This window comes from Ranitomeya imitator, chromosome 3, assembly GCF_032444005.1.
Source record: "Ranitomeya imitator isolate aRanImi1 chromosome 3, aRanImi1.pri, whole genome shotgun sequence".
Taxonomy (NCBI): Eukaryota; Metazoa; Chordata; class Amphibia; order Anura; family Dendrobatidae; genus Ranitomeya; species Ranitomeya imitator.
Window position 1 is genome coordinate 771,872,921 of NC_091284.1, and position 15,821 is coordinate 771,888,741.

A 15,821-nucleotide genomic window follows, 5' to 3' on the forward strand; every position below is an offset into this window, starting at 1 on the left:
AACTTTTGGCCATGACTGTAGGCAGATGCCCAGTCTGCCTAACCCTAATGCCAGCCCTGCTTACCCATTACATCCCAGTCTTAGCCTGTCACTTAGCCAAATCACATCTCATAGTTTGCGCTGATGAGGGGCAATATCCCAAAACACCTAGTCTGCAAATTGAGATTCTGATTTGGCTTTTATTCCTAATTCATATTGCAAGGCTCATTAAAGGCTCCATACTGACTTGTAGGATTGATTCTTCCAATAGGTGGCACTAGAGTTCAAGTCATATTCCTCTCTGAAGAGACAATTTGCATATTTAACTTCTCAGAGGAGCATGCAAGGTGTTTAAGTCTCCTTATATTGGTATGCCAGACCTGGCATGTCACTCTACACAAGAGGAAATCTTACCCCTTAGATCCTGGTATCATTCAAAATTCATTGCCCCATCAATGATGGCAGCCATCGTGTCCCTGATGCTGCAAAACAGGCCAAAACCATGATACAACCACCGCCATGTTTCACAGATATTTTGAGGTTTTATGCTGTAATGCAGTGTTTGTGTCCAAATATAACTCTTCACATTTAAACCAAAAAGATATATTTTGGTCTTGTCTGTCCACTAAACATTGTTCCAATAGCCTTCTGGCTTGTCCAGGTGATCTTTAGAAAACTGCAGATGTACAGCGATGCTATTTTTAGAGAGCAATAGCTTTCTCCTTGAAATCTTTCTATGCCTGCTATGCACACCATTGTTGTTTAGTAGCTTCCTGATGGTGGACTCATGAACTTATTAGCTGAGAAAGGCCTTTAGTTACTTAGATGTTACCTTTGGTTCCTTATTGGCATTGTGGACTATTATACACCTTGTTCTTGGAGTGATCTTTGTTAGTCAATTACTTTTGAGGTGAGTATAAATATTCTTTAATTTCCTTCATTTAGAGATGGGTTTGTAACCTTTTCCTGCTTAATGAGCATCAAAAATTCTTTGTCTGAGGTCATCAAAACTTTCCTTTGTTTATGCCATGGTAAAATTCCACAGATGTGTTGTTAATAGATCTGTGTTCTTTAAATAAAAACAGGTCCCCCATTCACTCCCATTGACTGAAAATACCAGACATGATTTGCATACTTTCGTCACTCACATACGTGACTTTGTATCATTTTACTAATTTAAGAAGCGGCAAAGTCTATTATTTTATTCTCGTTTACTTGATTTGTTCTCTTTATCTACTTTTAGAGCATGTGTGAAAATCTGAAGTAGTTTTAGGTCATAAAAGATCTGAAGGATTCACAAATTTTCATGCATCCCATTTGATCAAGTTGAAGATACAAGTATGAAATCTCTTAATCTGGAGGAAAAAATATGATGGAATCACCTTGTAATTTACATTTCCAAACCAAATACCGACATAAGTCTAAAAATACAAAATCTGCAGATAAAAGGGAGTGCAGACAAATCTTCACAAGCTGTTGGCCTTGGCTAATTGTGAGGAAACTTGACTCCAACGAGAGAATTGTTTAAGCAATGGGAAGAATTATGAAATTTTCTCAAGATGGAAATATAACTTAGCTGGTCGGAAAAGATGGTGGTAGTTCCAAGTTGGCTGTGTAAAATTTGGTAAATATAGAAGGAAAAAGGTGGAGAAGAAGATCAACAAGCCATTGGCTTAATACTATCAAGATAACGGTAGAGAAGACCCTAGTAGACCTTTCTAGGCTTACACAAGATCAATCCACCTACAGATTGTACATCCATCAAGTCTCTATGGCTCGAGATCAAGCTGAAGGCTGTTAAATAAGAGTACCAGGAGAGATTACAATCATTGCATTGACAGTCAGTACTCAGGAGTGGTTAGGCTGGGTTCACATTACGTTATAGGCGTCCGTTAGACGGACTACGTTATACCACGGCATAACATGGTGTAACGTAGTCTGTTAACGCCGCCATTTAGTCCTATGTCGCCCACAATGGGCGTGCGCTAGCAATGTGCCCTCATTGAATGACGGACCCTGGGACGCGGGCTGCAGCGTTTCTAGGTCCGTCACTCCTAGCGCAGATAGAGCATCTACCATTTCTATCTGCGCTAGCGTGATGACATATCGCCACTTGCGTTAACAACAGCCCGTTAAAGCATGTGTTGAAGGGGCTGCTGTTAACGAAATGTGAACCTAGCCTTAGACATTTTGGACACTTTTTTCATTGCGTAGATAGAAAATATGTTTTGCGAAAGTGAAGTTTTTAGGGATGACATTGTATCTTGCCATAGAGCTCAGCACAGAAATAAAGGCACAGAGATAAGTAAAGCGGTAAAGGAATGTCAACTTAACATCATGGCTGGCAAATCACGTTGGTCTGTATCTGGATAAATAAAATGGTGATAACTTTAGAGAAATAGTCCATGACAAAGATGACCAAACCTTGTTTTGAGAAAGATGGAACCAGCTTGATCTAGAATATTGTTTATCATAATGACCGGTCACCAGTTCAAACAAGGCCAGTTTTTGCAGTTACATAGTAACATAGTAACAAAGTCTTCCTTCAACCTAACATGTTGATCCAGAGGAAGGCAAAAAAAACCCATGTGGCAAATAGTAAGCTCCACTTTGGGGGAAAAAATTCCTTCCCGACTCCACATACAGCAATCAGACTAGTTCCCTGGATCAATGCCCTATCAAGGAATCTAGTATATATACCCTGTAACATTATACTTTTCAAGAAATGCATCCAGTCCCCTCTTAAATTTAAGTAATGAATTACTCATTACAACATCATATGGCAGAGAGTTCCATATTCTCACTGCTCTTACAGTAAAGAACCCGCGTCTGTTATTATGCTTAAACCTTCTTTCCTCTAGACGTAGAGGATGCCCCCTTGTCCCTATCTCAGGTCTATGATTAAAAAGATAATCAGAAAGGTCTTTGTACTGTCCCCTCATATATTTATACATTAAAATAAGATCACCCCTTAGTCTTCGTTTTTCCAAACTTAATAGCCCCAAGTGTAATAACCTATCTTGGTATTGCAGACCCCCCAGTCCTCTAATAACCTTGGTTGCTCTTCTCTGCACCCGCTCCAGTTCAGCTATGTCTTTCTTATACACCGGAGACCAGAACTGTGCACAGTATTCTAAGTGTGGTCGAACTAGTGACTTGTATAGAGGTAAAATTATGTTCTCCTCATGAGCATCTATGCCTCTTTTAATGCATCCCATTATTTTATTTGCCTTTGTAGCAGCTGCCTGACACTGGCCACTAAATATGAGTTTGTCATCCACCCATACTCCCAGGTCTTTTTCATTGACGGTTTTGCCCAGAGATTTAGAATTAAGCGCATAGTTATACATCTTATTACTTCTACCCAAGTGCATGACCTTACATTTATCCCCATTAAAGCTCATTTGCCATTTATCAACCCAAGCTTCTAGTTTACATAAATCATCTTGTAATATAAAATTGTCCTCCTCTGTATTGATTACCCTGCAGAGTTTAGTGTCATCTGCAAATATTGAAATTCTGCTCTGAATGCACCCTACAAGGTCATTAATAAATATATTAAAAAGAAGAGGGCCCAATACTGACCCCTGTGGTACCCCACTGCTAACCGCGACCCAGTCCGAGTGTGCTCCATTAATAACCACCCTTTGTTTCCTATCCCTGAGCCAGCTCTTAACCCACTTACACATATTTTCCCCTTCCCATTATTCTCATTTTATGTATCAACCTTTTGTGTGGCACTGTATCAAAAGCTTTTGAAAAGTCTATGTAAACTACGTCCACTGGGTTCCCTTGGTCCAGTCTGGAACTTACCTCTTCATAGAAGCTGATCAAATTAGTCTGACATGAACGGTCCCTAGTAAACCCATGCTGGTACTCGATCATGAGTAGAGTTGAGCGACCTTGACCTTTTTAGAGTCGAGTCGGGTTTCGCGAAACCCGACTATCTCAAAAGTCGAGTCGAGTGGAATCGGCCGATTATCGCGAAAAGTCAGGGATCGATCGAAACACGAAACCCAATGCAAGTCAATGGGGGAGCATAGTCGGCAGTGAGTAGAGGCCAGGAAAACATGTACAGAGCCCATTGTATTGGCAAAAACATCCTTTCTTGCTACTGAAGCTTGTCAATCGTAATTTAGCTTATAATAATTGTAAGGCATTTGAAATTGGGGGTCATTTGGCTAAAGTTGTGGGGGGTAGGGCTTGTTCAAGTAATTAGTGGGCCCAGGACATCTGGACCACGTCACGGCAGTGGAGCAGGGAGAGGTAGGTATTTCAACTTTGCAAGTGCTGTGATCCTGAGCAAGCAGGGGGGCCCACTCGTTGGCATTGGCACTGGCACAGGGCCCCTCAAAGTACAGCGGTGTGTTTGCACGGCGGGGGCGCCTCCCACCGGCAGCAACACTTTTGCGTACTATGAGGGGCCCTGTGCCAGTGACGTCGCCAACTAGTATTCCTCCCCCCACCTGATGAATGAACCTGCACCTTGATCTGCACCTTCCTCTTTGTCCCCGTGTAAGGTGGTATGGTATGCGGGAAGGGGGACCTGACTTTCAGCAGGGTCACAATCTTGCAGTGTAGCGTGCAGACTCATCTATCACTGGCTGGGCAATGGGCAGGATGAGGGGGAAACAGATATGGGCACAAAGAATAAAGTGGGCTAAATGCAGTGCAAAATTGGTAACAGGACTACACAGGGGGCATTGTTTTGTTCAGTGGAGGACAACTGGAATGAGAGGCTGACACAGAGAGTAGGCCCAAATCAGTAAGTATTCTAAATGCAGTTCAAAATTGGCAACAGTAGTAAACCGGCGGCACAGCTTTGTTCACAGTAGGAGAACAGCAAGGAGCGGCAGACACAGATAGAAGGCCCCAACCCAACTAGTAGGCCTAATGCAGTGTGGTTTTCAACAACTACTTCAGAAGAGCCAGAAGATCGAAGCAATGGAGACAAAACCTGAGGAACACCTTGGAGTGGAACACACCGTCTCTACACCCCATACCCAATTTGTAGGCCTAATGCAGTGTAGTTTTCTACAACTACTAAACGAGAGTCAGAAGATTGAAGCAATGGCGAGGAAACCTGGGGAACACCTTGGAGTGGAACACACCGTCTCTACACCCCATACCCAATATGTAGGCCTAATGCAGTGTAGTTTTCTACAACTACTAAACGAGAGTCAGAAGATCAAAGCAATGTGGACGAAACCTTGGGAACACCTTGGAGTGGAACACACCGTCTCTACACCCCATACCCAATATGTAGGCCTAATGCAGTGTAGTTTCAACAACTACTAAACACGAGCATGAAGATTGAATCAATGGAGAGGAAACCTGGAGAACACCTTGGAGCGGCAGAGACCGTTAGTAGGCCCTACCGAAGTAGTAGCCCCAATGCAGTTTTCCAATTCCTAGAGGCTGAAAACCAGACTATTGACGCTCAGATTTTTTCAAAGGAGGACAGCTGTATTGAGTGGCGCAGACAGACATAGTTATTAGGCCTTAACCCAAAAATGTGGCTCAATGCAGTTAAAAAAAGGTTACAGGGGTACACAGGCAGCATTGGTCTGTTCAGTGGAGGACTATGAAAAATTATGGACCATAGACATACTTTGTACGCCTACTATTAAAAAAAGGATGCTCTATGCAATTAAAAATAGGTTCCAGGGGTACACGGGCAGCAGTGCTCTGGTCAGCGGAGGACAATTTGAATTAGGGACTGCAGATAGACTTTGTAGGCTGTCCCCTGTGGACCATGCATCCAACACATTAACCCAGTGCGCCGTAATGGACACGTAACTTTTTGTGGAAATGCCTACTGGTCCATGTGTCTCTTGTCAGGTGCACCTTTCTACTGTTTTATTGCCTGAGTGCTATGACAATGCAGACTTTTTGATGCCGGTGGAGGGCTGGGATGGCTTTTCTCGCAAAAGAAGTGTCGACTGGGTAGCTTGAACGGTGGTACAGAGTAGTTCATCTTTTTTTTTAAAATATAAAACAAAGAAAAAAAGTAGGCTCCATGCACTTTCAGCTGGGTTCCAGGGGTACACGGCCAGCATTGGCCTGGTCAGTGGAGGACAAGTGTAAGGAGGTACCGCAGACAGGCTTCGAAGGCCTAACATAATAAAATTGGGCTGTAGGCAATTTAAAATTGGTTCCAGGGGTACACGAGCAGCAGTGGTCTGGTCAGTGGAGGCCTAGTGGAAGGAGGGACCGCAGACAGGCTTCGAAGGCCTAACATAATAAAATTGGGCTGGCTGTAGGCAATTCGAAATTGGTTCCAGGGGTACACGGGCAGCAGTGGCATGGTCAGTGGAGGCCTAGTGTAAAGAACGGACCGCAGACAGGCTTCGAAGGCCTAACATAAAAAAATTGGGCTGGCTGTAGGCAATTTTAAATTGGTTCCAGGGGAACACGGGCAGCAGTGGCCAGGTCAGCGGAGGCTGATTGTAATGAGTGTCTGCCAGTTAGTAGTCCAAAACAATACATAAATGTGAATGTCTCACATTAAAACTCAACGAAAACACAAAAGGGTGCAATCTTTAGGTACAGGGGTGGGATCCTCTGCGTAGTTTCTGACCTACTAATTTGGTGCCAAGTATTTACTTGGGTAAATAGAGGACACTGCCCCTGACTATGTTAAGTACCATCATACATGTCAACACAATGGTATTGTCAGTGGCAGGAATGGAAGGATGTCAGCGCATAGTCTAAACATTGGTGGAAGTGTGAGAGATAATTGTGGAAGTGGTAGAGCAATGTTTGACCTGGGGGTGGGTGAACTCTCTTGTGGCCGGTGGTACAGGCCCAGGGCCCCTCATGTTACAACAGTGTGTCTGACGTTGGGTGCGCACCACCACCGCCAGAGACAGTTTATTGTACTATGAGGGACCCAGTGTCAGTGCTGTCGACCAAAAGCGGGCACACCCACCTCTTCAGACACAGAGCACTCTCACGGGTGCTTGCGCCAAGTCGCGATACCACGGCCCCGTGTGGGGAGTTTGGCCATTTAGGTAGGTGTAAACGTGTCGTATGCTGGACAATCAGCTGCTGCAAATTAAGACATTTGATAAGTAATTCACAGTAGTCCACAGGCAAAAGCTTTTCATAGGAAAGCTAGGTGTCGCCCGGGCAAGGTGGGGCAAAAGAATTAGAAATCCAGTTGTGGTTCATTTTAATGAATGTTAGATCATCAACATTTTGTGTAGCCAGACGAGTCCTTTTTCGGTTAATATTGAACCAGCAGCACTGAATACTCTTTCAGATAGGACACTAGCTGCCGGGCAAGCAAGCTCCTGCAATGCATATTCAGCCAATTCTGGCCAGGTGTCTAATTTGGATGCCCAGTAATCAAATGGGAATGACGGTTGAGGGAGAACATCGATAAGGGATGAAAAATAGTTTGTAACCATACTGGACAAATGTTGTCTCCTGTCACTTTGAATTGATGCAGCAGTACCTGTCCTGTCTGCGGTCATAGCAAAATCACTCCACAACCTGGTCAGAAAACCCCTCTGTCCAACGCCACTTCTGATGTGTGCACCCCTAGCACTCCTGGTCTGCTGCCCCCTGGAGCTCATGTGAGAACGATCACGGGCGCTGTGTGCTGGGAATGCCTGAAGCAAACGGTCAACAAGAGTTGATTGTTTTGTTGCTAATATTAGTTCCAAGTTCTCATGTGGCATAATATTTTGCAATTTGCCTTTATAGCGAGGATCAAGGAGGCAGGCCAACCAGTAATCGTCATCGTTCATCATTTTTGTAATGCGTGTGTCCCTTTTGAGGATACGCAAGGCATAATCCGCTATGTGGGCCAAAGTTCCAGTTGTCAAATCTGCGGTTGTGCTTGGTTGAGGGGCAGTTGCAGGCAAATCTATGTCACTTGTGTCCCTCAAAAAACCAGAAACCGGCCTTGCCACGCCACCAATTTCCAGTGCCCCCGTGAAAGCTTCCTCATTAAAAATATACTCATCCCCATCATCCTCCTCGTCCTCCACCTCCTCTTCGCCCGCTACCTCGTCCTGTACACTGCCCTGACCAGACAATGGCTGACTGTCATCAAGGCTTTCCTCTTCCTCTGGTTCAGACGCCTGATCCTTTATGTGCGTCAAACTTTGCATCAGCAGACGCATTAGGGGGATGTGTTTCAGTTGGGAAAAGGAGATGGCAGCCATGAAATTCCTTCCATTATCACTCACTACCTTGCCTGCCTCAAGATCTACTGTGCCCAGCCACGACTGCGTTTCTTGCTGCAAGAACTCGGACAGAACTTCCGCGGTGTGTCTGTTGTCGCCCAAACACTTCATAGCCAATACAGCCTGCTGACGCTTGCCAGTAGCTGCCCCATAATGGGACAACTGGTGTGCAACAGTGACAGCTGACGATGGAGTGGTTTGACGACTGCGGTCTGTGGAAGAGCTCTCGCTTCTGCAGGAGGACGAGGAGGAGGGGGTGCGAACGCCTACAGCCAACTGTTTCCTAGACCGTGGGCTAGGCACAACTGTCCCGAAATTGATGTCCCCTGTGGACCCTGCATCCACCACATTCACCCAGTGTGCCATGATGGACACGTAACGTCCCTGGCCATGCCTACTGGTCCATGCATCTGTAGTCAGGTGCACCTTTGTACTCACAGATTGCCTGAGTGCATGGACGATGCGCTGTTTAACATGCTGGTGCAGGGCTGGGATGGCTTTTCTGGAAAAAAAGTGTCGACTGGGTAGCTCGTAGCGTGGTTCAGCGTACTCCATCAGGGCTTTGAAAGCTTCGCTTTCAACTAACCGGTAGGGCATCATCTCTAACGAGATTAGTCTAGCTATGTGGGCGTTCAAACCCTGTGTACGCGGATGCGAGGATAAGTACTTCCTTTTTCTAATCAGAGTCTCATGTAGGGTGAGCTGGACTGGAGAGCTGGAGATCGTGGAACTAGCGGGTGTGCCGGTGGACATGGCAAACTGAGAGACGGTTGGAGACGGTATTGTTTCCGCCGGTGCCCTAGATGCAGTATTTCCTCCTACGAAACTGGTGATTCCCTGACCCTGACTGCTTTGGGATGACAAAGAAACCTGCACAGATACTGCCGGAGGTGCAGAAAATGGTGGCCTTACAGTGACGGAAGGGATGTTGCGTTGCTGAGTAGCTTCATTGGCCGAGTGTGGTACAACCTTAAGGGACGTTTGGTAGTTAGTCCAGGCTTGCAAATGCATGGTGGTTAAATGTCTATGCATGCAACTTGTATTGAGACTTTTCAGATTCTGACCTCTGCTTAAGCTAGTTGAACATTTTTGACAGATGACTTTGCGCTGATCAATTGGATGTTGTTTAAAAAAATGCCAGACTGCACTCTTCCTAGCATCGGATCCCTTTTCAGGAATTGCAGACTGAGCTTTAACCGGATGGACACGCTGTCCTCCAACAGTTTTTTGCTTTGCAACGCGTTTTGGGCCAGATACGGGCCCGGCAGATGGAACCTGTTGCGATGTTGATGCCTGCTGCGGCCCCTCCTCCTCCGCTTCAGAACTACTGCCGCCTGCACCCTGTTCCCCCAATGGCTGCCAATCGGGGTCAACAACTGGGTCATCTATAACCTCCTCTTCTAGCTCGTGTGCAACTTCGTCTGTGTCACCGTGTAGGTCGGTGGTATAGCGTTCGTGACGGGGCAACATAGTCTCATCAGGGTCTGATTCTGGATCAGTACCCTGAGAGGGCAATGTTGTGGTCTGAGTCAAAGGACCAGCATAGTAGTCTGGCTGTGGCTGTGCATCAGTGCACTCCATGTCAGAATCTACTTGTAATGGGCATGGCCTGTTCACAGTGGCGTAGCTAGAGCTTTTGCCGCCCGGGGCTGTTCCCGAGTTTGGCGCCCCCTCCCCCATGCGCGGACGGAACTCCGCCCCCACCTCCCCGCACCTTACAATGGGGCAGCGGATGCGCCGGAGACATGCATCCGCTGCCTCCGTTGTGCAAAGCGTTAAACGCTAGCGTCGGAATCTCTCCCCGACGCATTGCGACGGGGAGATTCCGACGCCAGTGTGAAAGTAGCCAGCCTAAGGCTACTTTCACACTGGCGTTTTTTTTAATACGTCGCAATGCGTCGTTTAGGGGAAAAAACGCATCCTGCAAAGTTGTTTGCAGGATGCGGTTTTGCCCCATAGAGTAACATTAGCGACGCATTGCGACGTACGGTATTGACACACGTCGCAACCGTCGTGCGACGGTTGTGCCGTGTTGTGGCGGACCGACGGGAGCAAAAAACGTTAAATGTAACGTTTTTTGCTGCCGACGGACCGCTTTTTCAGACTGTTCATGCGTGGCCAGAACTCTCCGCCCCCACCTCCCCGCACCTCACAATGGGGCAGCGGATGCGTCGGAGAAATGCATCCGCTGCACCCGTTGTGCGGCGCATCAAACGCTAGCGTCGGAATCTCGGCCCGATGCAATGCGACGGCCGAATCCGACGCTAGTGTGAAAGTAGCCTTAGTGTTGCACTGGTCACAACATACAATATACATTTAGACAGTACCATAAGGAAGTGGCACATAAACCCTAGATGCCTGGCCCTCTCTAAAGTCACAAACCAATATTAAATTCCACATAAAAACTGTGCTTAAAAATACCTGTTAGGGACTGCAGCTGCGCAGCATGCCTGAGAGTCTGCTGCTCTGAATGAATCTGATCCGAATCTGATGTGATCTGTAGCTGCCTGCTGCTGCTGTGCATGCAGAGATCCCCAGGACCCCAGCGCAGTGAGTCTGCCTCTGATGATCTGACTGAATGAATCTTCTGATCCGATTCGAATCCGATGTGATGTGATCTGTTACTGTAGCTGCTGCTGCTGTGCAGCCAGTCAGAGATCCCCAGCGTTAGCCTTCCTGGAATCGCTGCAGTGGCAGCCGCCTCAGGAGATGTGAAAGTGAAAGTTAAAGTGAAAGTTAGGGCCGGCGGGTAATAATAAGATGCGAACACACGGCTTCAAGAAAATGGCCGCCGCGATCTCCAGCTGCATCCCGCGGCCATTTTCCTGAAGCCCCGGGAAGCACTACCATCATCTGCGCACGCGCGGCCTCCGTAAGATGGCCGCCGCCGCCCCACCAGCAAATGGTATAGCGCAGATAGCGCTCTCTCTCTCATCTTCTTCTTCAGCCACCGCCGGCCCACTCCCCGCATTGTGCCGTCCCCTGCATTGTGCCGCCCGGGGCGGCCCGCCCCCCCGCAGCCCCCTTCCTACGCCACTGCCTGTTCACTGTTTCACTTTCTAAGCCAGGGACGGTATGTGTAAAGAGCTCCATGGAGTAACCCGTTGTGTCGCCTGCTGCATCCTTCTCTCTTGTTGTTGTTTTTGCTGAAGAGGACAAGGAAGCGACTTGTCCCTGACCGTGAACATCCACTAACGACGCGCTGCTTTTACATTTACCAGTTTCAGAAGAGGAGGCAAAAGAGCTAGAGGCTGAGTCTGCAAGGTAAGCCAAAACTTGCTCTTGCTGCTCCGGCTTTAAAAGCGGTTTTCCTACTCCCAGAAAAGGGAGCGTTCGAGGCCTTCTGTAGCCAGACGACGAACCTGGCTCCACAGCTACAGACTTAGGTGCAATATTTTTTTTCCCACGACCACCTGATGCTCCACTACCACTAAAATCATTACCAGCTGACAATGAACGCCCACGGACACGACCTCTTCCACCAGACTTCCTCATTGTTTTAAAAACTTAACCAAAGTAACGGTATTTGTTCCTGTAAAACAACTTACACGGTGAGCTATAACTTCAGTATGATTTAGATATCCCTTTACAGTTGGTTGAGACCGCAAGGAAAATCAGGCACAATGTTACACACTCTGTTTTCTGTGGCACCAAATCAGAGAGATGCCACACACGCAGGACTGTCACTCAAGCACAAATGTCAATATTAATCTCCCACTGTATTTTTTTTTTTTGTTTGTTTTTTTAAGGAAACTTTAGAAACAAAATAAAATAAAATGATTTATTCAGGAAGAATTTGGAAACAAAATAAAATAAAATGATTTTTTCAGGGAGAATTTAGAAACCAAAAAAAATAAAAATAGCCTTTCTATGGCCCAGTGCCCACTATTTGAGAGAGAGAGATGGCACACCCAGGAGTCAGGAGTGGCACACAAGCAGAAAGGCCAATATTAATCTCCCACTGATTTCTTTTTGATTTTTTCAGGGAGAATTTAGAAACACAATAAAAAAAAAAAAAAGCCTTTCTATGGCCCAGTGCCCACTATTTGAGAGAGAGAGATGGCACACCCAGGAGTCAGGAGTGGCACACAAGCAGAAAGGGCAATATTAATCTCCCACTGATTTCTTTTTTATTTTTTCAGGGAGAATTTAGAAACACAATAAAATAACAAAAAAATAGGCTTTCTATGGCCCAGTGCCCACTATTTGAGAGAGAGAGATGGCACACCCAGGAGTCAGGAGTGGCACACAAGCAGAAAGGCAAATATTAATCTCCCACGGATTTTTTTTTTCAGGGAGACTTTAGAAACAAAATAAAATAAAATGATTTATTCAGGAAGAATTTGGAAACAAAATAAAATAAAATGATTTTTTCAGGGAGAATTTAGAAACCAAAAAAAATAAAAATAGCCTTTCTATGGCCCAGTGCCCACTATTTGAGAGAGAGAGATGGCACACCCAGGAGTCAGGAGTGGCACACAAGCAGAAAGGCCAATATTAATCTCCCACTGATTTCTTTTTGATTTTTTCAGGGAGAATTTAGAAACACAATAAAAAAAAAAAAAGCCTTTCTATGGCCCAGTGCCCACTATTTGAGAGAGAGAGAGATGGCACACCCAGGAGTCAGGAGTGGCACACAAGCAGAAAGGGCAATATTAATCTCCCACTGATTTCTTTTTTTTTTTTTCAGGGAGAATTTAGAAACACAATAAAATAACAAAAAAATAGGCTTTCTATGGCCCAGTGCCCACTATTTGAGAGAGAGAGATGGCACACCCAGGAGTCAGGAGTGGCACACAAGCAGAAAGGGCAATATTAATCTCCCACTGATTTTTTTTTTCAGGGAGACTTTAGAAACAAAATAAAATAAAATGATTTATTCAGGAAGAATTTGGAAACAAAATAAAATAAAATGATTTTTTCAGGGAGAATTTAGAAACCAAAAAAAATAAAAATAGCCTTTCTATGGCCCAGTGCCCACTATTTGAGAGAGAGAGATGGCACACCCAGGAGTCAGGAGTGACACACAAGCAGAAAGGGCAATATTAATCTCCCACTGATTTCTTTTTGATTTTTTCAGGGAGAATTTAGAAACACAATAAAATTAAAAAAAAATAGGCTTTCTATGGCCCAGTGCCCACTATTTAAGAGAGAGAGATGGCACACCCAGGAGTCAGGAGTGGCACACAAGCAGAAAGGCCAATGTTAATCTCCCACTGATTTCTTTTTGATTTTTTCAGGGAGAATTTAGAAACACAATAAAATAAAAAAAAAAATAGGCTTTCTATGGCCCAGTGCTCACTATTTGAGAGAGAGAGATGGCACACCCAGGAGTCAGGAGTGGCACACAAGCAGAAAGGTCAATATTAATCTCCCACTGATTTCTTTTTGATTTTTTCAGGGAGAATTTAGAAACACAATAAAATAAAAAAAATAGGCTTTCTATGGCCCAGTGCCCACTATTTGAGAGAGAGAGATGGCACACCCAGGAGTCAGGAGTGGCACACAAGCAGAAAGGCCAATATTAATCTCCCACTGATTTTTTTTTTTCAGGGAGACTTTTAAACAAAATTAAATAAAATGATTTATTCAGGAAGAATTTGGAAACAAAATAAAATAAAATGATTTTTTCAGGGAGAATTTAGAAACCCAAAAAAATAAAAATAGCCTTTCTATGGCCCAGTGCCCACTATTTGAGAGAGCGAGATGGCACACCCAGGAGTCAGGAGTGACACACAAGCAGAAAGGGCAATATTAATCTCCCACTGATTTCTTTTTGATTTTTTCAGGGAGAATTTAGAAACACAATAAAAAAAAAAAAAAATAGCCTTTCTATGGCCCAGTGCCCACTATTTGAGAGAGAGAGATGGCACACCCAGGAGTAAGGAGTGGCACACAAGCAGAAAGGGCAATATTAATCTCCCACTGTATTTCTTTTTTTTCAGGGAGACTTTAGAAACAAAATTAAATAAAATGATTTATTCAGGAAGAATTTGGAAACAAAATAAAATAAAATGATTTTTTCAGGGAGAATTTAGAAACCAAAAAAAATAAAAATAGCCTTTCTATGGCCCAGTGCCCACTATTTGAGAGAGAGAGATGTCACACCCAAGAGTCAGGAGTGGCACACAAGCAGAAAGGCCAATATTAATCTCCCACTGATTTTTTTATTTTTTCTGGGAGTATTTAGAAACCCAATAAAACAGAAAAATGAAAAGGCTTTCTATGGCCCACTATATGAGAGAGATGGCACACACAGGGATGGCACTCTAGCAGAAATGCCAAATTGCCAATCTTAACAGGGACTGTCCTACAATTACTATCTCCCTGCAGTAATCTCAGCCAGGTATGGCAGGCAGCAATAAGGAGTGGACTGATGCACAAATTAAATAAAAAGTGTGGACAAACAAACAAGATAGCTGTGCAGAAATGAAGGAACAAGAGGATTTGTGCTTTGAAAAAAGCAGTTGGTTTGCACAGCGGCATACACACAGCAATGCAGCTATCAGGGAGCCTTCTAGGGCAGCCCAATGAGCTACAGCGCTGAGAAAAAAAAAAAAATGTAGCTTCCACTGTCCCTGCAAACAAAAGGTGGTGTTGGACAGTGGAAATTGCTACAGCACAAGCGGTTTGGTGGTTAATGGACCCTGCCTAACGCTATCCCTGCTTCTGACGAAGCGGCAGCAACTTCTCCCTATGCTCAGATCAGCAGCAGTAAGATGGCGGTCAGCGGGAACGCCTCTTTATAGCCCCTGTGATGCCGCAGACAGCAAGCCAATCACTGCAATGCCCTTCTCTAAGATGGTGGGGACCAGGACCTATGTCATCACGCTGCCCACACTCTGTGTTCACCTTCATTGGCTGAGAAATGGCGCTTTTCGCGTCATTGAAACGCGACTTTGGCGCGAAAGTCGCGTACCGCATGGCCGACCCCACACAGGGGTCGGGTCGGGTTTCATGAAACCCGACTTTGCCAAAAGTCGGCGACTTTTGAAAATGAACGACCCGTTTCGCTCAACCCTAATCATGAGGTTATTCCTCTTCAGATACTCCAGTATAGCATCCCTTAGAATGCCCTCCTGGATTTTACCCACAGTAGAGGTTAAGCTTACTGGCTTATAATTTCCGAGTTCAGTTTTTGTCCCCTTTTTGAATATTGGCACCACATTTGCTATATGCCAGTCCTGTGGTACAGACCTTGTTACGTTTTTTTGTTACCGTTGCTACTCAGAGTATGCCGTTTATTTATTTATTTATCTTTTTTAATCCCTGATACTGTTTCAGAGATATGGGCCTTTTTATTTAGTGCTTATTTTTATGGACTTTTTACCAATAGGGCTTTACTTGAAGGGTCATAATGCAGAGTTCCCTGGAGACACATCCCCAAAAATGTGGAGAATTGTATGTGGCGTGTATGTGGCGTGCTCCCTTAGTAAAGAAGTAACACTAAATAAAACACTCAGGATTCTGGAACTGTTTGGTGAATTTTGTGCATCTTAACCTGGTTACAGACCTTCTTTAAAGAGTTCAGGCCGAGGAGGATCACCACAATGGCAATTGAGCACTATCATTCTGTTAATTTTCTGTACTGCGGTAAATAACAGAAGGGACAAAAAATGACCTCAAGTAACTTGTAATAATCAGCTG